Source organism: Sceloporus occidentalis, unplaced genomic scaffold (genome assembly GCF_023333645.1).
Source record: "Sceloporus occidentalis isolate IW3139 unplaced genomic scaffold, rSceOcc1.0.p SCAF_2, whole genome shotgun sequence".
In the NCBI taxonomy this organism is placed as follows: domain Eukaryota; kingdom Metazoa; phylum Chordata; class Lepidosauria; order Squamata; family Phrynosomatidae; genus Sceloporus; species Sceloporus occidentalis.
In genome coordinates this window covers 79,391,288-79,413,995 of record NW_028316982.1, presented here as the reverse complement: position 1 = coordinate 79,413,995, position 22,708 = coordinate 79,391,288, and the positions used below count along the sequence as shown (strand labels likewise).

Below are 22,708 nucleotides of genomic sequence, written 5' to 3'. Positions count from 1 at the left end.
AGGGCCCACTTGTACAAGTTGATCAAATAGGGTGATAGAATGCAGTCTTGCCTTGACCTCTTTCTGTTTGGGAAACATTTTGTTTCTCCATAATCTGTTATAATGGTAGCCTCTTGTCTTGATGCATGTACAGATCATGCATCAGAACAATCAAATACTGTGGCACACCCACAACTTTGAGCAATCCATAGTTTTTCATGATCTATGCAATCAAAAGTTTTGCTATAATCTATAAAGCACAGGCTGATTAACTTCTGAAATTCTTTGGTGTGCTCCATTGTCCAACATATGTTTGTAAACCCTAGTGCTGCTTACATTTCTCACTCCTGAAGGCCTATACTTTTCTGCAGTGCCCCCATTAAAAAAAAATCTACTGAAAATCACATCCAAAAGTGGCAAAAACTTACTTCTAGTTTCAATATCCAGGATTTTAGGCTGGTTTGGGGAGTTGGGAGGTGTTTGTGGGAACGTGAAAGATAAAGCGACGTTTATGGGAGCTCTGTGTGAATTTTTGGGCAATTATCATTTCATTTTTTGGGGCAGCAGCAGTGGAGTTGTGGGGGCCTGGGAAGGAATACAAAAGCTTCAGGTCACACTTTGTCTACCTTTGTTCTAGACCTCTTTTATAAGAATGAAACACATACCCTTCTAAACTCTAGGTTCAGGGGGGTGGGGGGAACCAATTTCCAAAGTGTTGACTTTTTAAAGTAAGGGGTTGAAATACCATTTCCAGATTTGTATCAGGATGCAAAACATGGTACTAGTCTACTAGTATCATTTATAGAATGGTGCTAAACTAGAATGTCTGTAAAGAATTAATTTTATAATGAAATAGAATCCATAGAAGAAGCAGAGATTATATCCACAGGGATACAAGATTTGATTAGGCCTAAGCACCTATAGCAAACAGCAGGTCAGTAAATGTGCAAGACTGCAATGATTACAAAGCAGTTTGCATGGTCTGTGGAAAAATTAATAAGTATACCACATGTTTCCAAATTGATGAATTTTAAAAAACGACTGGGGCTTGAATCCTGTTTATTATTCTCAATTACATTGGATCCATGAAATTAGTTGTTGGGTATACTAAGTCAGCATGTAGGTAAACCATATTGATTCCCTGGGTCTACTGTAGTTGAGAGTAACAGTAGGATCCACCCCAGTTTTTGATATATATTAGTTACCATATATACTCATCTATAGGTTGAAAAAAAATAAGCCCAAAATGGGTTCCAAATCCTAGGTCGACTTATATATGGGTCAATACAGTAATACTCCTCTCTGAGCCTTGGGAAAGCTGGTGAAGAAGGGAGGGAGGAGAGAGAGAAAGGGAGAGAAATCGGAGGTCTGTGTCCTCCTTTTTGCAATCCATGAGCCTTGGGAAAAGTTGTGGGGAAGGGAGGGAAAATGGAGATTTTTGTCCACATTTTGCATGCCCAGACTGTGACCCTTGGGAGACTTCCAGAGAAGGAGAAGGAGGGAGCGAAGTGGTGCCCCCCTCTGTTTAGATCCTTTGTTACATGCCCCTGAGTTTGACCCTCAACATATCCACAGGCCATATCAAAATCCACGATTTTGCCCCCAAAACCTGCTCTCAACTGATACACAAGTCAACTTATACACAAGTATATATGGTACATGGATTCATATGCATGAAAAAGTGTATGTGTATAAAAAATAAGCTCTACATTCCACATATCTTTCCAGAAATTATTGCTATGAGTCCCTTGCCTTACATTATACAGATAACCCTTCTCATTTCTTCTTCACCTAACAATTTTTGGATCTTTTGTTGGCTGGAAACATCAAGAACACTGATTTTTCCCCCACTGGCAAAGTCCCAGCTATAGATCAAGTGAAAGTACTCTGTGTTCAGATAAAAGGATGAGAATTAAGTATACCATCTTTCACACCAAAGTGACTTAAGTAAAGGGAACATGTTTGATATCTTTTGTGCCAGTTTTTATAAAATATTTCCTTTAGCTATCTTTAGAAACTCTGCACATAGATTTTTAAAATGTACAGAAAATTGAAAATTTGACAGGAAAAAAAGGCAGCAATAATAATTAAAATGCATAATGGATTGTTATTTTGTTAGTGCTGTGAATATGAAGCCAATTTTCTGCCTTGGGAGTTTTCTGAATAATTTTGATCAGACAATGAATCCAGAGTTAAAGAAAAGTATTAAAAAAGAACTTTATAATCACAGGAAACCTGTGATATGCCTTTTCATCTAATCATGCACATCACCTGGAAGTACTTTGCTGTGATGTGCAATTTGTGTCATTAGGATCTTAAACTTCAAGAAAGCAGAAATTAATTGGGAAAAACTTCCCTGGAAACAGAATTGAGACACTAGGCAAATTTTCTTTCTGCTGTTTTTTGATATTCCAGTTATTTAAACCTAATGCCTTTTTTTCTGGCCTGCAAAAGGTTTTTTTTTTTTTTTTTGGCTGCTGCAAATTATACACTTTGATGTGTTGTGATGGATTCATAGAACAATCCTATGTGTGCCTACTTAGAAGTAAGACATATCAAAATAAGGCTTTTTCTCAAGCAGATGTGTATGATTGCAAACTCAAGCAGATGGCCTTGCTTTTACTATGAAGATTATCACACGAGGATTTACCATCCGGGAACCGCTGGTGAAAGGTTTGGCAAGCACACCGAAGTATTCCTTTAATTCATCCTCACCAGTAGGGAATTGTGAGCTCCCTCTAGCGTCCCTGAATCGTTCAGGGAGAGTGACTTTCCCATAAATGGAAAATTAGCGTTACACACAAACAGGCTTGCCAAACCTTTCCCCAGCGGTTCCCTGACGGTAAATCCTCATGTGATAATCTTCTATATTATCAGAAGTCTTTCAAAGAGAAATGTTAGAGAAAAGCCTTCAGATGTTGCTACCTTTTGATTAATTTTATGTTATTTGAATTTCATTTACTACTAATAATAATAATAATAATAATAATTTATTTATATTCCACCTTTTCCCAGGAGAATCAAAGTGGATTATAGCAATGATAAGAATAAAACATCGTAAAATAAAAATTACATTTCTAGGAACAAACTCTTTCTTTGGTTTGTAGTCATTTCTTAATGACTACAAAAATTATTAGTGTGAAATGCTGACTCTTTCTCTCTCTCTCTCTGTTTGCCATTAAGTCACTTGTTGACTTATGGCAGACCCATGACTTTCATAAAGTTTTCTTAGACGATGAATGTTCAGAGGTAGTTTTGCTAGTGTCTTCCTCTGAAATATAATGGAAACAGTGTCCCATCCAAGTACTAAGCAAGTTTGAGTCTGCTTAGTGCCCAGTTACAATTGTCTTAGAAATGCTTTGAAAAACCTTGGATTTCTATATCTGCTTCTTAATCTTCCCCATCATGATGACATCTCCCCTGTCTAAGAATGTTCACTGAGTAATGCAACATTATCATATTATGTGTTTCCATTTCTCATAATGGTGGCTACAGATAGTTTATAAAACTACACTCTCTTCTTCTTCTTCTTTTTTTACTCATGTTCCACTCTCATGTTCCACTCTTTTCATAGAGTGCGTTGGGGAGAAATGTATCAATTTCTGAGTACACATTGGGTACATTTCCAACACATGACAACCAGGTTTTGGGTGGTCCACACTGCTTGAATGATCCCATTTGATTCACTTTTCTAGGAACAAACTCTTTATTTTTTTTAGAATAGAACAGGAGTGAAGTTGCTTTTGTTTCAGCAGAAGTGATTGGGCAGCATGGACCAACACGTTGCTTGTTTGTGAGTAGCCAGAGTTCCTGTGGATTCTTGGTTTGTTGTGTTGTGCAAACACATGAACTATCTTTGTAATCCTCTGAATCCTAATTTCTACAGTATTTTCAAAAGGGTGAAGATGTGGATTTGGCCTATTTGGGAGAACTTTGATTCAGACATTTGAATCTAACTGAACTAGCCAAACTATGTCAGGATTCAGATTCATCCAAATTCAAAACACACCAGTACTCTATACCATCCAGAGCTCTCAGAATGAAGACTTGGACAAGCAATGATATCCCAGGTGGTGCCCATTTTACTTTGAAGGATGTACTGATCATAGCATTGGAAGAGACCACATTGGCCACCCAGTCCAACCCCCTGCCATGCAGAAACTCACAATCAAAGTACCCCCAACAGATGGCCATCCAGCCTATGCTTAAAGCCCTCCAAAGAGGGAGACTCCACCACTCTCCGAGGAAGTGTGTTCCACTGTTGAACAGCTCTTACTGTCAGGAAGTTCCTCTTCATGTGTAGATGAATTTCATTTCCTGTAGCTTGCATTCGTTGTTCCATGTCCTATTTTCTGGAGCAGCAGAAAACAAGCTTACTTCATCCTCAATATGACATTCCTTCCAGACCCTTCACCATTCTGTTGCTGGAGATTATTAGCCCAGAATATTCAAATAACATGTTAAGAGTTAGTATCATGTGTATTGGAGAAATATTAGTGACTTTTTGGGAAAGTACTATGTCTTTACAGTTATGTTGCAATGAATCATTTGTTTCATTTGTAGCCAATTTAATTTAGGTTTGATACATCTATCCTTTTATTGTGCAAAAGAAAAATAGGATAGCTTTGCTCTCCCCCCCCCACCGCAGTTGCAACTAAGCTATGAATATGGAAATTACTTTGATATAATTTGTATCATAATTTGTTTCCAGTTGGTCTCTGTACATTTTCTAGCTGTCATTTTCTATCAACTGAATACTTCAATGAATAGGGATTGAAAATTAATTACCATAAACAACATATTATAGCATTTAAGCCTGTGGTGTATTTAGTCTCCACTGATAAAGTACTGAAATATCACAGGCGTTCAGCACTATTTAAACAATCAGAACTCATGGGCTCTAAAAATGACAGTTTGTTGTGAATATGTTGCAGCAGAGGTTCCAAGCTGTCATTATAAGAATGCAGATGGAATGTGTATTTAATCCCAATTCTTTTTCATTATAGTTTTAGTATATGCAGCATGGGATGTTTTAAGAAGATTGCTCATGGTGTCTATGAGAGGAAGAAAGTTATATATACATTTTCAAATACACAGAATATTGAGCATCTTTACCCATATGTGCCATTTGTTTGTTTTCTTTCATGACTGTGTAAACTGAAGCAGTTTATAGTATGACCCCCATATCCATGGGAATTATGTTCCAACACACATACACCGTGGATACCTGAAACCATGGGTAATAGGGAACCTTATAATTTTCAGTGAGATGAACATCTTCCAGACCAAGCATAACACAGAATCAAGCTGAATGACCTAGAAAGGTCTAGAGAGAACACTTCTTTAGACATTTCTGGGTCCTCCAGGGCACTTCTATGATATGCTTGGGAAGCTGATAATAGAATCATACTGGAAGACCTGGATATGCCCAGAGAGAACTTTTTAGACAAGGGTAAGCAAGACTGCAGATACTGCGTTCACAAATACAGTACATAAGGAATTAATACTTATTGGAATGTGCATATCTTTAAGTTCCTTTTAAGGTATATTTAAAAATGGTTGACTCTTTGGAGCCAGCATGGTGTAGTGGTTTGAGCATAGGACTAGGACTCTAGAGGTTCGAATTTGATTCTCCGCTTGGCCATGGAAACCCTCTGGGTGACCTTGGGGGAGTCACTCACACTCAGCCCCAGAAAACTCTGTGATAGGCTTACCATAAATTTGAAATGACTGGAACGCACACAACAAAATAAATCTTATAAGAGATGCCAGTAAATATAATTGTGTCTCATTTTGGTACCATGACATAGTTTCATTTGCTCCATTATTCTCTTGTGTGAGTGAGAGACATGTTTTCTCAATTCCTCTTGAATCAAATGATTAGATAGCTACAATAGGAGGCAGTGGGGATTATCACACATGCTTTATCCTGTTGTTTTCCTGATGGAATACATGTGTGTTAACTTCAAACATGGGTCTTAGTCCATTCTCCCATCTGCAGCCCATATACAATTTGGGGTTATCCCGTGGCTTTTCAAGGGCAGAATTTTCCTGTCCTTGAAAAATTGTGGGATAAGCCCAGGTTACAGACAGACTGCAGATGGGAGAATGTGGTAAGACCTGTCTTTGAAGTTAAACACGTGTGTATCCTGTTGGTAAAACAATGAAAATTATGCGGGTGCAATAATCTCAGCGTCACTGAGGTTGTAGGAGTAATTCTGTTGTACATTTTCCTTATAGTGTGTCTTCACAGAGGGAAGGTAAAATTTTTCATAATGAAAACCAAGTCCCATTATCAAATTCTATTATATGGGACTTGGGATCTGCAGGTTATAAGCTTGAGATTTGCTTGAAAAGCTAAAGTTGAATCACTCTTTAGCCTGATTAGATCTGCTTTATATATATCTCATAGTAGGGAGTATATTTTTATGTTGCAAATACGATATAGAAATAGAGTAATAGCTTCCTTAAAAACACAGGTGAAGAAGAATATTGCCAAAAGAATCTTCATTAAGAAAAATGAAACTGTCCTGACTTCCTCTCCAAGGAAGGAACTTTGAAACAATGAACTAGAACAGCTGATTTAAATAGCTGTATGTTCTTTTGATATAAATGAAGATGATTCATAGAGATGGCTTCCTTTTTTCTGTAAATGTAGCTATGGTAGATTTGAATCGAATCTTTTAGGACAACTGCAATAACTTGCAGCATAATTTATAAAGTCACCATTTAAGTAAAAAAGAATTGTGCCTTTTGTGGAAAAGTTCTCAGTCTTTCTAAAAGCTATGGTGACAAGTTTATATGTTTTCTGACTGTAACCAAATGTTGTTTAACAGCAGCAGCAGCAGCAACCCCAAACCCTCTTAATATCTTACACGCTGTTGCTTTCAGAGAAACTCATACTTGAGCTGAGTGTTGCACATTTTTATACGGAGCTGAGTGTTGGAATACTGGAGCTGGAGAAGGTCACTGACCTGTATAAAGTGTAATGTGAGCTTTCAGAAACATTACTCAAGCCTTTTTGTGAGGAGGTCACAGAGGTTAGTGATTTCCCATATAATTGATTCTCCCCCCCCCCTTTTTTTTTTTTTTTGGCAGACATTTGATTGCTCAGAAGTAAATAGCCACAAGTTCATGCAAAGTTTATTAGGAAGGCATTAATCTGAGAAGCCCAACAATTTATCCCATCTCCAACAGCACTTTTTTCTGTTGATGATGAATTTCCCTTTTATTCTTCAGCTAGTTCATTTATAGAAATTACATCATGTCATTTGAGCTACAATTGTTTCAGACTGCAGTGCTACTCTTTTGCCTGTGTGTGTATGTGCCTTCCAATTGCCAGTTGACTTCATGACCCCATAAATTTCATAGGGTTTTCTTTGGCAAGAAATACTCAGAGATGGTTTTGCCAGTTTGTCCCTCTGTCCACATGTTTCTTCTGCATTTTCTCCTCCTCTCCTCCCCTTCCTCCTCCTCTCTTCTGGGCTTCTGAACAAGAACTAGATCTTGCAGTGACCTTCAAATGCAGGAGGCATTTAAAATTAGGCAGAGAGCTAGATGAGATCAGTCCAAGGGTCACATGTTAGTCTGCACATAGGTTGCCCAATCTTCCTTTTAATGTATTGCTTTGCCTCTGCAAAATTTGATGCTATCACTACTGTGGGTGGAGAATTGTCCGAGTTCAATTTCATGTCTCTCCTAGTATTTAATCTAGTGTGGAAATCAGAATGACAGTACTCAGGCAAATTTGATTTTAGGCTTAAAGTGGGCTTTCGCTATCGACAGGCTTCTGATCTGCAAATTTGACCTGTGGATAGCCATGCCCCATATTATTCAGTGGCGGAGATGTGAACACTCATACAATGAAGAGTATGAGTTTGCTGTATCACTAGTGAATAAAAAAGGTCACAACTGTCCACATTTTTTAGTATCCACAGTTGCCCCAGAAACAAACTCCACCAATATGGAGGGCCCGGTGTATATTTTTTACCCAGATATCAGTGAAACACATAAACTTCACTGGATTAATGTGCTTATGGAAACAGAATACATGTATGTGCAAAGCAAAAGTGATGCCATTCCCTAAGAGCATAATTGCTAAAATAAATGAGCCATATTAAATACTATTCTCCTCTGTTCTTAGTGACCATTGAATGTACAGCTAGCTGGAACACAGTTATCAGATTCACCTATGAAGTCTTAGCATATGTTTTGGAAATAGCGTTTTACTGAACTTTGTGGAACTTCCTTTCTCAATTTTAGTTTCATCCTCAGATGATTTCCTGCTTGAGATCTTATTTCAAAATATGCTTTCAAAAAAGCATGCATAGGCTCCCAAGATTTGATTAAACAGGTCACCATAATGAATGATAGAATCATAGAGTTGGAAGAGACCGCATGGGCCATCCAGTCCAACCCCCTGCCATGCAGGATATCCAAATCAAAGCATCCCCGACAGATGGCCATCTAGCCTCTGCTTAAAGACCTCCAAGGAAGGAGACTCCACTACACTCCGAGGGAGTGTGTTCCACTGTCAAACAGCCCTTACTGTCAGGAAGTTCTTCCTAATGTTGAGGTGGAATCTCTTTTCCTGTAGCTTGCATCCATTGTTCCGGGTCTTAGTCTCTGGAGCAGCAGAAAACAAGCTTGCTCCCTCCTCAATATGACATCCTTTCAAATATTTAAATAGGGCTATCATATCACCTCTTAACCTTCTCTTCTCCAGGCTAAACATCCCCAGCTCCCTGAGTCGTTCCTCATAGGGCATGGTTTCCAGACCTTTCACCATTTTAGTCGCCCTCCTTTGGACACGCTCCAGTTTCTCAATGTTCTTTTAAAATTGTGGTGCCCAGAACTGGACACAATATTCCAGGTGGGGCCTGACCAAAGGAGAATACAGTGGCGCTATTACTTCTCTTGATCTAGACACTATACTTTTATTGATGCAGCCTAAAATTGCATTGGCCTTTTTAGCTGCTGCATCGCACTGCTCACTCATGATCAATTTGTGGTCTACTTGGACTCCCAGATCCCCTTCACGTGTAGTCTCATTCAGCCAGGTATCCCTCATCCTATATCTGTGCATTTTATTTTTCTGCCCTAAGTGCAGTACCTTACATTTCTCCGTGTTGAATTTCATTTTGGACTGGCATCTTCTGTAAAGTGTAACACTCCCTATTAGTTATATCCCTTTTATGAATGCATTATTGCATTGAGTACACAGTAGCCCTTGATGATAAAATATTAATAAACAGAGAACATTTGCTACTCCAAGAGAACAGTTGATGTCTACTGTGTTACTTAAGGGACTTCTGCATGGTAATCTGTAGCATTAACACCACAGACTGGAATCTTAATTGCACAAATCCTTCTGAATTGGCATTCCAGACCACAAGGTATGAATAAAATTTACTTTCCTTGCATAAGAGAGTTATGAAAGTATTGACAAACTGTTCATTTGAAATCTGGAGAAGGGATTAAATTGTTATGAAATAAGAATGATATAAAATCATAGAATCAAAGAGATGGAAGAGAGACCTCAAGGGCCATCCAGTGCAACCCCTTGTTCTCCAAAGACTTATTGCAAAGAAAGGAAAACACATCATCTCCAAAATGCACATCACTAGCAATGGTAGCCATCTTAGGAGGAGTAATTTGAATGCATGTGCAGTTGTCCTTCCTCATTTGCGTGTTAAGCAGTTGTGGATTGGATTGTGAAGTCGAAGGCTTTCATGGCCGGTATCCATAGTTTTTTGTGGGTTTTTCAGGCTATGTGGCCTTGTTTTATAAGAGTTTATTCCTGACATTTCTCTGGCATCTGTGGCTGGCATCTTCAGAGAATGCTGGCATGGAAGTGAGTGGAGTATATGTGTGTGTGTGTGTGTGCGTGTGCGTGTGTGTATATATATATACACACACACACACACACACACACACTGTGTGACTCTAGGTTGGGAGGAGTGATTTACATGTTAATCTGTGTATTGTTCTGTTGTTCAATGGATTGGATTATTTGCAGATTATTGTATTTGCTGCAGCCTCCTCTGCTGCCCTACATATGACTGAAAAAATGAGTTGTCTCTAGGCATTTTAGTTCCACCCACATGATTTTATGATCAGTGTCTGGTGCAAGTTCACTACAGAGTCACACTGGATAACTTAGAAAGGCTTAGAAAAATAGTGAAAAGAATAAAGTCCTATGTTCATGTTTCCCCCCACTTTTATGGGGATGCTGCACCCCAACCCTCATGAAAGGTGGAGACTGACTGTATTTTCTGTTGATTATTAAGAAGGCTCTATTACACACATTTCTGAAAACAAAATTGTTTGTCCAGCCTGGTATTTCATTAGATGGTCAACACTAGCATTGCCATAAGTGAAAACTAATTTAATGGCAAATAACAAGAGAGTGAGAGTGCATAGAAAGAAACACTGCATGGGTAATAATGTATTTATGATGAGTAAGAAGGTTTCTATGGAAATCTATCAGGTTTATAATGGGTGGCAGAACGAACTATCCTTGGCTACTTGCAGAAATTTTGCAATATCCAAGGAAAAGGTACATTACTTTAATAATTGAATGCAGCTCTTGTGAAGAAATGGAGACAGCAACTAGTATGGACATAAATCATTTGTGTTGATTTAGAAATACGTAGTATTTCACATTATATATTCTGACTTTTTTTCTTCTTTGATATATAAAATACAGCAAATTTGAAAAATGAAAATACATGCATAGACATGGAGCAGAGTGGGAAGTTCACAGTCATGAAATATGAGCTATATGTGTCTAGGTTGGCTTGCTGAATCAGAAAGATACATAAATATATATAAAAGTGAGGCCCTAGAATTAAGAAGGATTGATATGATGGAGGTACTAGAGTAATGACAGAATCTACCAAAGACAATTTCTTTGCTGATGCATAGTGCAAGATTTTGGAAGGAAGATTATGTCTGGATAACTACCTTAGACAATAACTTATCTTTCTGTTCATCCATTAGGTTATTTTTACAGTATACACACACTTGAAATGTATTGAGTGCTTGCAAAGGTGCAATCAGTTGTGGATGATAGTTAAAAAATATGCCTTATTAAGTATTTGTTTAAATATCATAGGCAATACAGTAAAAGACAAAATACACAATTTCAAAAAAATATTCAGTATCTGCTAAACTAATTAAAATTTAAGTTTAATTATTGTGCAAACATGGCAATCATACTTACTGTTTAATATGTACTTTTTGGCTTTTAGATTATAGGTGATATGCATTTCCTCTTTGCATTATCTATTCATTCTTTTGGTTTCAGCAGTGGGGCTTTCACAGACAGTGTCCATAGTTTTCTGTGGGTTTTCTGGACTATGTGGCTGCATTGTGGAAGAATTTACTCCTGACATTTCACCTGTCTCTGTGGGTGGCATCTCTGGCTTGCATCACAATTTTGAAATCAATGGCACCTTTCTCTAGATATGCTTGGAAACTAACTGCAACCTATCTCTGGGCTTGTCTACATGGTCAATTACTATGATGTCCGCCCCAGCCTTGCTGTGTCCTGTTTACATGATGCCAGGCCAAAACCCCAAATCGTGTCTGAACTGTTTTCACAATGCCTACATTCAATGTGGGGTTTCTTCCCCCTATTTGTTTGATGTTGTTATGTGTCTTCAAGTCATTTCTCACTTATGGCAACCCTAAGGTAAACCTGTCATGGGACTTTCTTTGCAAGTTTTCTTCAGAGAGGATTTGGTATTGCCATCCTCTGAGGCTGCGGGAGTGTGACTTGCCCAAGGTCATTCAATGGGTTTTCATGGTCGAGCTGGGATTTGGACCGTGGTCTCCAGAGTCATATCACTAAACCACGCTGGCTTCCCCAACCGACATTTAAATAACTCAACTTCTATTGTAGGTTTGAGGCTCTCTATGCAGCCATGATTGTGTCTGCCTTTTCACTTGTGGCCCTCTTGAGCCTCCAGGTGTTGGAGCTGTGCAACTCACTCTCAGGTCAGGAAGAGGTGCCCAGCATTGATAGCATGTCTGAGTACCTTGTTTTGACCTCTGCAGTGGTACTAGGTAACAGAAGGGTGCTGCGTGGGAAGGCAGCCACCCATCATTTGCTGCAAGAGCAGAAAACTTGCATCAAAAGAGACCAGGTAAGGGGAAATTGGGGAGGGGGGAGTTTGGAGCCAGAATATTCAGGGGTGGGCAGCCTGCAATATTCTGGAAAGTATAAACCTGCCCTTAGACAGAAACAATTTTGCAAAGGGAATACATTCCTTCCCTATTTAAATTGTTTTCACCACTTACCATTGAGCCAAATATTTCTCACTAATTTTTGGAATGTTATTTTTACAATTGTTTTTAAAAACATATCATAATACAGATAAACAAATGTATGTGTGTATCAGTTGTTGGAGTGGAAACTGTATAGATAAATTGCATCCATAGCCAAACTAGCATCTGACTGCAGATTCTATTAGTCTTTACCTCATTGCTTTCACATTCAAATAGCACAACTAGTTGCACTTAAATAGCTTTTAAAGCATTCCAATAAATTCCAATAGCATCCTCATAAATCCTTCTTCATTTTATTTCCATATGAAGTGTCATAATAAATTTGCTTGTGTAGAAAGAGGAATGAACAATGCTTTGAAACCTTAGGCAATATTCACCGTGCTACATTCTGTAATAAAGTTTTGACAGTTCATTTTTGAAAGAAGGAAAATTAATGTCAGTCATACAAGCTTTGTCTGGCTTCAGTAATAGCACCTTGGACAAAAATGTTTCATCTTTGAAGAGAAATTTCAAATCTTCTATTAATAAAGTGGTGTAGGGTTTTTTGTTTTGTTTTGAAGATGAAGAATTGCAATAATCTTCCTATCCCTGGATAAGGTTGAGAACAGGATGATGAATCTGGGAGACCGTAGGACTGGAGTTAACTTGGATTTCATTGTCAGGTCAAATCAGTTTCCTTCTATCATTTAACACATAAAAGTAGATTTATTTAAAAGTCACAGATTAAATATGTGAAGCCATAGTTTTGTCTTGGATCTGTGGAATCTACTGCCATGATCCTGATGGACAGTGTAACTGTGCAGGTGTCAGCTCTGTGGCAACCACAGAGTAAAATGGCTGTGGATGTTATACCCATGTTATACACTCAACTCATAAGGCACTGACAAGATTCTAACCAGAAGGGTTAGACTGCAGTCCAAGAAAGACAGAGGTTTTAATAACAAATCGTTTTTATGGTATGGAGGTGATGTCTATTGCATCCACTAAAGTAGGGCTTGGAACTGGGCAAATGGATCACTTTTTGCCAGTCTTGAAACAAATATTTGGCTCTTGGTCCATTTCTGAGCACACTCAAGGTACTGCTTTTGCCCTTTGAAGCCATAGTTCCTATGTGCCTAAAAGCTTACTACATGTTTAGGTCAGCTTCAGAAGTCTGTTTTCTCTTACCTTTGGAAGTAGTAGTAATGGTGATGGGGGCTTTTTGTTGTGGCACTCCAGTTGTAAATTTTTTCCCCAGAGATGCTCTCTTAGATTGCCCCCAAGGTCTTTTTGATGCCACAAAAAGACCTTTTTATTTGAAAAGACCTTTTAGCACAGTTCTTTAGTACATCTCTTTATTTCATGTGTAAAAAATTCATGTGTAAAAATGAATGAGTCTCGCTTTTTAAAAAAATATTGTATTTTTAGAACTATTTATGAATAAAAAAATTTAGCTACACAGACTGATAAACAAAAGCTAAAAATGGATACCTATACATCTGTAGTCTTTTCTCTGTTTAAAGAATGGGAAGACATGGTGTCATACTGGGGGAAAAGATGGTTCCGTAGCTAATTTAAGACTCACTCTTTCACTCAGTCTCTGTGAATTCTTAGTCTTTCCCTGATGTCCTCTTGGGATTTGTGGCTGGTGAGGAAACTTCATAGGCACATGTCATCATCATCACTAGAGGTTACAGTTGTGCATGTAAACACTTTGGGCATTAATAATGAAGCATCTGGGCTGGCTATAACCCCACTTTTATGTACAGGAACATACAGTAGTCCACCTTAAACTAATGTAAGAAATTCAAGGCAGCAAGGAAGGCTTCTTTTAGGTACATTCATCATAGGTTAGGCAGGTTGGGAATTTGTTCAATGATTGTTCTGTTAAATAAATCTCAAACTGTGATAATTTAATGTGGGAGGTAAAAGTGGTATTAATATCTGGCTTTCCAGAATGTCTAATTGGTTACTGGAGTGAATATAGGCTGAGCAATCATGAAGTGCTAATTCATATATTGTTTATAAAAGTCTTCCTCCATGCAGTCTGAGGAAGTTGACTCTCATTTCTGAAATCTTATGCAAAAATAAATCACTCTTAACGGTACTACAGGACCTCACTCACCCTCTTCCTTTCTTTTTATAATAAAAAATTGATGCAGTGAGGTGAAGCTATTATCCTTATTCACGCATCTTGTGAATATTTGCCATACTTCCTTCCTCATATTTTTCTCTCCTGCACTTCATCTATAGTCTACAGGCCTTTGTTCTAAAACTATAGTAACTTAATGACACCCAAATTGCATTATAGTTTTGTATGAAACTTCCCATCCCATTTTAATCTTTTAAACAGGTGGATTTACAAATATCAGGATATTGAATACCATATATACTTGACTATAAGTCAACTTCATTTATAAATCGAGGGCAGGTTTTGGGGGTCAAAATTATGGATTTTGAAATGACCCGTGGATAAACTGAGGGTAAAACTTAGAGGCATGTAAAAAGAATGTAAAGAACAAGGAAAAAGAATATAATGCCAAAGAACTTGAAAATTTCTGGCAAGGCTGGTGTTTCTTTTAGCTGCTCCCAAGACAGCATAAGCTGTTGCCTTTTGCTACTCTACTGTGAAGGAAATGGCTCCTTTTTTTTCTTTTTTCTTTTTGATAAGACTTAAAGTACAGTACTAAGTTGAACCGTGGATAGATCAACCCAGGTTTTGGAGTCAATTTTTTGACTAAAATTTCTAGACTTAGACATAAGTATATACAGTAATTCAAGATTCTCCTAGAATTTGTCTGTTCTATATGCATTAACAGTGCAACTGAAATTCAAGTGTCTCTGGCCATCTAAATCATATATGATCACATCATTTTAAATTTCTGAACCTTGAAGGGAATATATTGGGTTGGATCTAGCATGTGATGGTTAAAGGGTATGGAGAGCTTCCTTCTCTCCGCTTCTTCCAGGGTTTGGGAACCCTCTTGAATGGGGTGGAGTTTGACACAGCAAGAATAATCATAAAGAATGATCATGAGGGCAAGAAAAATAACAAAGTTCCTCTTCCCAATTTTTAAAATAGCTCTCCATTCCCATAAAGAAAGCCATTGTAGTCTGGTGGTTTGAACATTGAACTACAACTCTGGAGACCAAGTTTCGAATCTCTAGTGAGCCATGGAAACCCACAGGGTGACTTTGGACAAGTCACGGTCTCTCAGCCTCAGTGGAAGGCAAAGGCAAATCTCTTTTCAAAAAAATCTTACAATGGCGGTATACAAACCGCCATATAGTACGTATTCCGCACCCCCCTAACCCTAGTACGTATAGAATACGTACAACATGGCGGCGCCCCTTCCACATGGGGCTGCCATGTTTACGTACTGGACGCATAGCGTCCAGACGTGTCGCGGCGCCTATGATGTCGCGAATGCGCCAGCGGCGCCTTGCGACATCATAAAGGCACCGCAAAAAGAAGCTCCGAAATGGAGCTTCTTTTATGCTCCGCGCGGGAGCCGTGTGGTTTGGCTGCTGCAGCTCCCGTGCGGAGCAAATGGCGCCGGCAGGAGACCGCCGCAAAGCAGCGGTCTGTATCCCGCCAAAGAAAGCATGGTGATAGGTTTGCCTTAGGGTCACCATAAGTTGGAAATGGTTTGAAGGCACACAACAAGATGTAAAGATACACTAGTTTTCCCCTACACACCCGATGACACAACTCACATCATCTGGTAGAGTTCTCACCCCTCAGAAGGGGTTTTTAGAGGCTTAGTGGGATATGGGGTTGCAGGATTTATGTTTATCTCTTCCTCTTTCACTATCCTATCTTTGGATCCAATCTACTAAGTTTTTGACATATCCTCAGAAATGTGCCATGGCATTTCACAGTGGAAACTGTATTAGATATGTAACTTCTTTACAACATTGCTGCACACTTTTACCACAGTATCATATAGTGAAATAAAAATAATATATGCCAGCATCATATTAGTTAGATTTTTCTACTGGGTATATCTGCAGAGCCATTTGGAACCAACTTTTGTTCCAAACTCTTGAGGATAGTTGTAGCACATTGCAATTTAGAGGCTTTGTGTTTCCAAACCTAAGATGCCATAATATATAGTACCCTAGACATCTGTTAATCAAATATCTTTGTATCATCAATTTGCCTACAATAAAATGGCTATAAATCTTACAATTTTAACTAAGAAATATAAAGCAGAAATTTTAAAACACAGCTAACAGTTTCCTTAAATTACTTCTATGAAAGTGTCTAATGCTGACAATGTCAAATCCCATATTTTCCACTGTGGGAATAAGTACTTTGGCATCCAAATAAAAACTAATAATAAAGTATCTGCACACTTGGGATCATTGACAAGAAGACATGGAAAAAGATACAGAGCTGTGTAAGGTTAACCAGATACTGAGGACCCCCTCATAAGATCCTTTTCTAGTAGGGAGTTTTGCCCTTTACAGAAGATGCCAGCTGGTGATGTGTTAAGTCAAATCTTGGAAGCCTGTACATGATTTTCTGAAAACCCATTTCGAAACAAGATCTGAAGCAGGGGATTATCTGATGTTGGAGAAATAATCTTGATAACCGGGATGGAGGGAACTTTCCTTCTTGTACTAATACTAGGATACTCTGTTTGAACTTCTTTTGGGATCGGATGTGTATCCAGTCACAGTTGGCCATGAATTAATTTTTAACAGATGAAGGGGAAACTTGGGCGGGTTACATACCGCCGAGAAGCGGCGCTCTCCCGCTGCCACCGCTTGCAGCGTCCGGGAGCTGCAGCTGCCACACCGCGTGTCTCCCGGACGCTCCGAGGAAGAAGCATGGAAATCGCACTCCATCCGGAGCCGGAGAAAAGGTGCACTATGCGCCGTGGCACAGCCTCAATATGTCACAACCACGCCGCCTTGTGTGGAGGCGGCCATGTGGAACGGCCGCCACCATTTTCTGCACACGGAGCGTCTACTAGGGTTAGGGGGGTGAGGAAGCACCGGCCCTTCCTAACCCTAGTACGCGCTCGTCGCGTACTTTCTGGCGGTCTATAACCCGCCTTGGAAAACTATCTGTTCTTAGGAGTGAAGAATTCCTGTGTATGTTAGGTTTTTGAATACCATGTAAATATAAGGGTTGGTCTCATACTGACTAAAGGAGTGTTCACATATTCCACTGTACTTGTATTCACATTGTGTGGACAAATTTTCAAACATTTGTGATAATCTCTGTGCATGTGTTTATTCCTGAGTTGTAGCCAGGGATAAATCTAGAGTACAGATCAAATGTGTTCTACCTGGGTAGAATTAATACATGTATATTTGTTTGAGCACATGTTCACTTTATAGAAGCTATAAAAATAGCCCCTAAAGCCTGCATGGGACACAAGCCTTCTTTGTTCTTAAGGAGCTGCCATAGGATATTTTGAGGATAATATTTTATATGTGAAAGAGGGAATTCTGAGAGAGAGTGAAAAATCTGAGAAAGTAAGACTGAGGAGAGGAGTAAATAAGACCAAAGAGAGCAAGAGTGTGTGGAGAAAAAGACAAAACTAAAGATGGTGTTGAGCTATCTTTAATACCCCCAACACAGCCTTCATGTAGCAGCAGCTTTGAGGCCATAGAATGGCAGGATGAGCCCTGGAGCAGCATTCACATTGCACAGTATTTGAATAAAATGGTTCCAGCTATGAATAACATGTACACAGACTGTTAATTGTTACACAGAGTGTAAACCACCTATTACACACACCTATTACACCTATTCCATATACAGACTACATCTGCTGACCGCAATATGTGAATATCCTAGACTGGTACTTATCAAAATGGGGCGCTGTGGTCTGGTGACAATCTGCAAGCCATTGGCTGCCAGTCAACAATGAACTTCCAGGGAGGAATGAAACAGTCACAGCACAAATATGGTACTGGTCCCAGTCATGTTGCAAGGAGAAATTTCTAACCCCTCACATCATATAGCATGAGAAGCACCAACCTAGAGTATGCAGCCTTTAGTATGAATAATCTTTGTTCAGGAAAGTTCCTATCTAAAACTTTCTGAGTCTTTTTGCACTACAAGCATTAAAAGTCTGGGTAAGACTCTTATGCCATTAATGTTTTCTGCAGAGATTGGTATCAAAGTTTATTTGCTTTAACATGAACTTTAACTTTAGAAATACAAGTGATATATTCTCACACATCATGTGGTCCAATTTTTAAAGGAGCTGTTACATAACTTCTAAACTAACTGTTTAAATGAATGTTTGCACTGGGTTTTATGATAATAGTTCATTTATAAGGGGTAAAAACTTATTTTCATGTATTTAAAAACACAACAGTATAATTTCCTAATACTGTTTCAGAAGCTATGGTCTGTCACATTAGCCCTTGTAAATCGCTATCGCAAGAATTTTTCAGGTTTGTTTACATTACCTTGCCTATTTAGACTGTTTACAATCACATTATACATTCATTATGAACACTTCTTATTTTCTTTCTCTTCCCCTTTTCTTCACTTCTCTTAGTACAAATCCACTTGGTGCCAGTAAAATCCAGCAATTTTTACGTTTTGCTAGTATGAATAATCCTACTGAAATATTGATTAACTCATTTCCAAGAGTTTCCCTATTCTTTATAGAAAAGTATATATACCGTATATACTTGACTGTAAGTTGATAAATGTATGCCCCAAAATTGACCCTAAAACCCTGGGTCAACTTATATACAGGGTCAGTACACCAATGCTGCTTAGAAAGGTCCTGAAACAAGCACCGTCTGATGCCCCACTCTTCATACCTTGAGGCAGGAGTTTTTGTGTGTGTGTGTGTGTGTGAGAGAGAGAGAGAAAGAGCTTCCCATTCTGATTTGAAAGCCTTCTCTTCCCATCAAAGAAATCCCTTTTAGCCTCTCTTCTTTCCCTTCCCAGATTGATTTGAAAGCCTTCTCTTTGCGTCAAAGAAACACCCCATTTAATTCCACTTCCTTTCCTCCCTAACCCAATGTTAAAACCTCTCCTCCGGCACCTGGGAAGTGGTGTTGGGTGGTCAGGAGAGGTCCAGAGAAGGAGGAATGGAAGTGATGTTTTTCCCTTTACATCCTTTGTTATAGCCCGCTAAGTTTTACCCTCAATTTATCCACCGGTCATATCAAAATCCACGATTTTGACCCTGAAACCTTCCCTCAACGTATACATGAGGTCGACTTGCACATGAGTACTGTATATACAGTAATTTTAATTTATGCTTATTGTATCCTTATTGAGAATTTCTTTTAAAAACAAAAAAGATTTCTAAAGTTCTTTTCTCAGTCTGCAGAGTTCTGTGTATTTGTAAACACACATCCCATTTCACTTTTTGTCATTTCCTCATTTAATTATGAGCATTTTGTGATCACACAGTGTGAATGGAGACCTATTAAATTTTGGTTAGTTTTTATAAGGAGCCTCAGTGTTATTAGTTTATAGACACATTTAATAAATGCAGCATATTCGTTAATGTCTTGTGAGGAGACCCTGCTCTATCAAGTTTTATATCTTATAACTGCCACCAGTGTGTACTAGATATGAAAAATCATAGCTGACATATGTTTATATATCTTCAGTGCCAATTATGAATCCAGGTTATATACATGCAGCTCTTTGTCTCATATTTATCCTATTATATCCTGAAAAAATTTATGTAACTCACAAGTAGCTATAAGCACAGTTGTTCAAATAAAATATGGTGTCTGAACTATTTTGAATTCTGACTGATTTCCTTTGGGGCTCAGCTTTCTTCTAACTTCTTTGCAGTCTGAATAATGCAGTCTCAAGAGAAGGCTTTACAAACCATACAAAGAAATGTTGGCTAATGTTGGACTGGGGATTTCAGTGTAGTATATCAGAAAAGCTCAGGAATGGAAGAATTCCTTTGGTTTCAAGGTTCAGGAAATGATTTGCCTTGCAGTCTGTAGGGCAGTTGAGGAGTGTACAGTTTTCTTTGAGCCTTAAGAAATCAGCTTTGGGAAGGCTTAAAGAATTTTAGTCTATACAACTTGACCAAAAAGCAGCAAAGTAATTTTGATTTTTAAAGATGATTTGCTTTGTTCATCGGTGGAGAAAGGCCCAGAACAGACTGGCATTTTGCACTGGCCTGCGGCCTATTTGAGGGCTCCATAGGGCTGGATGTCCATCTGTGCCCAGCCCTACTTCCAGCACCCGTGTGCCATTTTGCTACACCCCTGTCCACACGGGGTGTGTGATGATGACATGCAGGCGTCCGAGTGCCCAAACGGTGCTTGCCGGAAGGGTTATTGTCATGGTGCGTGAGTGCCATTATGATGCCCTGAAAAGAAGATGCCTAGAGTGGCTCCTTTTTAGTGAGTGTACTGGTGCGGCACCATGTAGCTGCCACGGCACAGACGAGGGGCAAAAAAAGGTGGCATGGAGCCACTTGTCTGTATCCGCCCCAAAGTCCTTGTAAGTAAATTAGCCATTTATTTCTTTGGTGTAGCAACAACATCTAGTTGAATACAGTCACAATGCTATTCTTAATGTAGTATGAGGGATTTCTGAGTTCATTTTTTTCTTGTAACTCAAGCTGCTACCACACTGCAGAAATAATGCAGTTTGACACCACTGCCATGGCTCAATGCTGTGGAATCCTGCTACCTGTTGTTTGGTTGTACCAGAGCCCTGTCATAAGCACCTTGTTCCCACTATGGTTTAAACCAGATTGTGATTCCAAATGAATCAATTTAAACCACCATGGTTCCCACTTAATTTGAATTTCTAAAGCAATTTGGAAAGGGGGGGCATGGTTTTTACCCATTTAACCCGTGTCAAAAAGACACTGGTAAAATGGGGTGTTTTTTGGACTGAATTGATTTATTTAGAAATAAATCTATTCAGCCCAAGTGGGAATCAGGCAGATTCGAATTGGATTCGAATCCACCTTGGTTTTCACTGGCAGCGGCTTCCCTGGCCTCCCAGCCATACCTCCAAGCCTGCTCCATCCTCAGTCCTCCGTCCACCCAGCCTGCCTCTCTCCTTCTACCTTGCCCTCTCCTCCACCCCTGGCCTACCGGTATGGGGAGCTGCGGCTGTCGCTTCCTGCCCCGATTCTTGAAAACGGTGCAAACAAAGTTCTGTTTGCTGAACCGGTTCCAGGAATTGGTTCAAGATTCGAATCAAGAGGTAAGTGGGGATTGGGCCAAGGAAGGCTAAATGTCTCACAAAACTGCAATTCCCAGAATTGTATAGCACTGAGTCATGGCAGTTACAGTGATGTCAAAATGCATTATTTCTGCAGTTCAGGTGCAGCCACAGATATAATTTGGTGTGTATGATATGTTCATGTAATCAAATATGTAAGATTATCCAAAAGTGTTTCTGGGAAAACAATATTTTGAAGATACTTGAAATATTAAAGTTTTTGCTGTCCCACTGAAAGATAGATTCTGCTAAACAGATTAATTTAAAATATAGTTTAGGCCGCAATCTATGGTCCTGGTACACAGCGTCAGTGGGGACACAAGAAGGGCCAGAAATCTTTTTTGTGATAACTGAGGAAGATTCAGCCTTGATCTACTCTTGGAAAATCTTTCCTGACCCCATCTTCAATCAGAACTCTAACTCAAATAGGAAAGAAAAGAGACATGTTGGGTGGAAATTTATGGCAATAGCCATAGCAGCATGAATCTACAGGAGTCATAATGTCCTCAGTCTCCAAATATATATCCCCAGTTTGGGAGTTTCAATGGGAGCAGACTTTGTTTCAAAGTGGGAAAAATAGTTGTGTGGACCAGGAGTTAGAAGATGTTAAGAAAAAGATTTACAGATTGAAACTACCAAGATCAGAATACTCCATTAATATTAATACTCCAGAATACTCCTCTTCCTCTTGGGCGTTCAGCCGTAATCAGTTTAATTTCTGACCCACCCACCCCCCCCAACCCTTTAGTTAGCTATGTGAACATTGTAGGTCATGAGAATCCTATTACTGTGGAAGCTGCTTTAAAAAAGAGAGACATTGTGGATCCTTGAATGCCTAGATGCCTTTTCCTATATACTACATTAGATCAGATAATGTACTACTCAGGTAAAGCCTCTTGAAACAGCACATTTCCTCTTGAAATATGCTGTCTTCACAATATTAGCTTTTACCTGCAACCATGTGATGTATTTCTAGGGGAGACTGAATATACTTTATCGACCTGGAAAGGAATGGACTTTCAATAAGTGCCTCTCCAGAGGTATTTCTTCTTTTTAAAGTGGTTACTAATTACCCCTCTATTGCTAATAATGAATATGGGTAAACAAGTCCTGAAAAAACAGAAACTAATTTCATCTTTCCATGATTTGTAAGCTATGACATTCCCACATATTTATGAGTGTGATGCATTTTCAAGAATCTCCAGGGTATGGTTAATACAGATTCCTTAATCCTTAACAACTGCTTTTGGTTTCTAAATGGGTCCT

The 22,708-nt window shown here is 38.9% G+C and overlaps 1 protein-coding gene across 2 annotated transcripts in view; it reads left to right on the top strand.

Moving 5' to 3' along the window:
• CHST15 (carbohydrate sulfotransferase 15) overlaps positions 1-22,708 on the top strand; it is a 92,572-nt gene that overhangs the window by 42,334 nt on the left and 27,530 nt on the right. The window contains exon 1 of one of the 2 annotated variants that reach the window (XM_089510100.1): positions 21,327-21,424. The exons of the other annotated variant lie outside the window; for it this stretch is intronic. The gene's annotated coding sequence lies outside the window, so the exon portion shown is untranslated. Of the gene's footprint in view, positions 1-21,326; positions 21,425-22,708 lie in introns of those variants that run through there. 2 annotated transcript variants of the gene reach the window in all.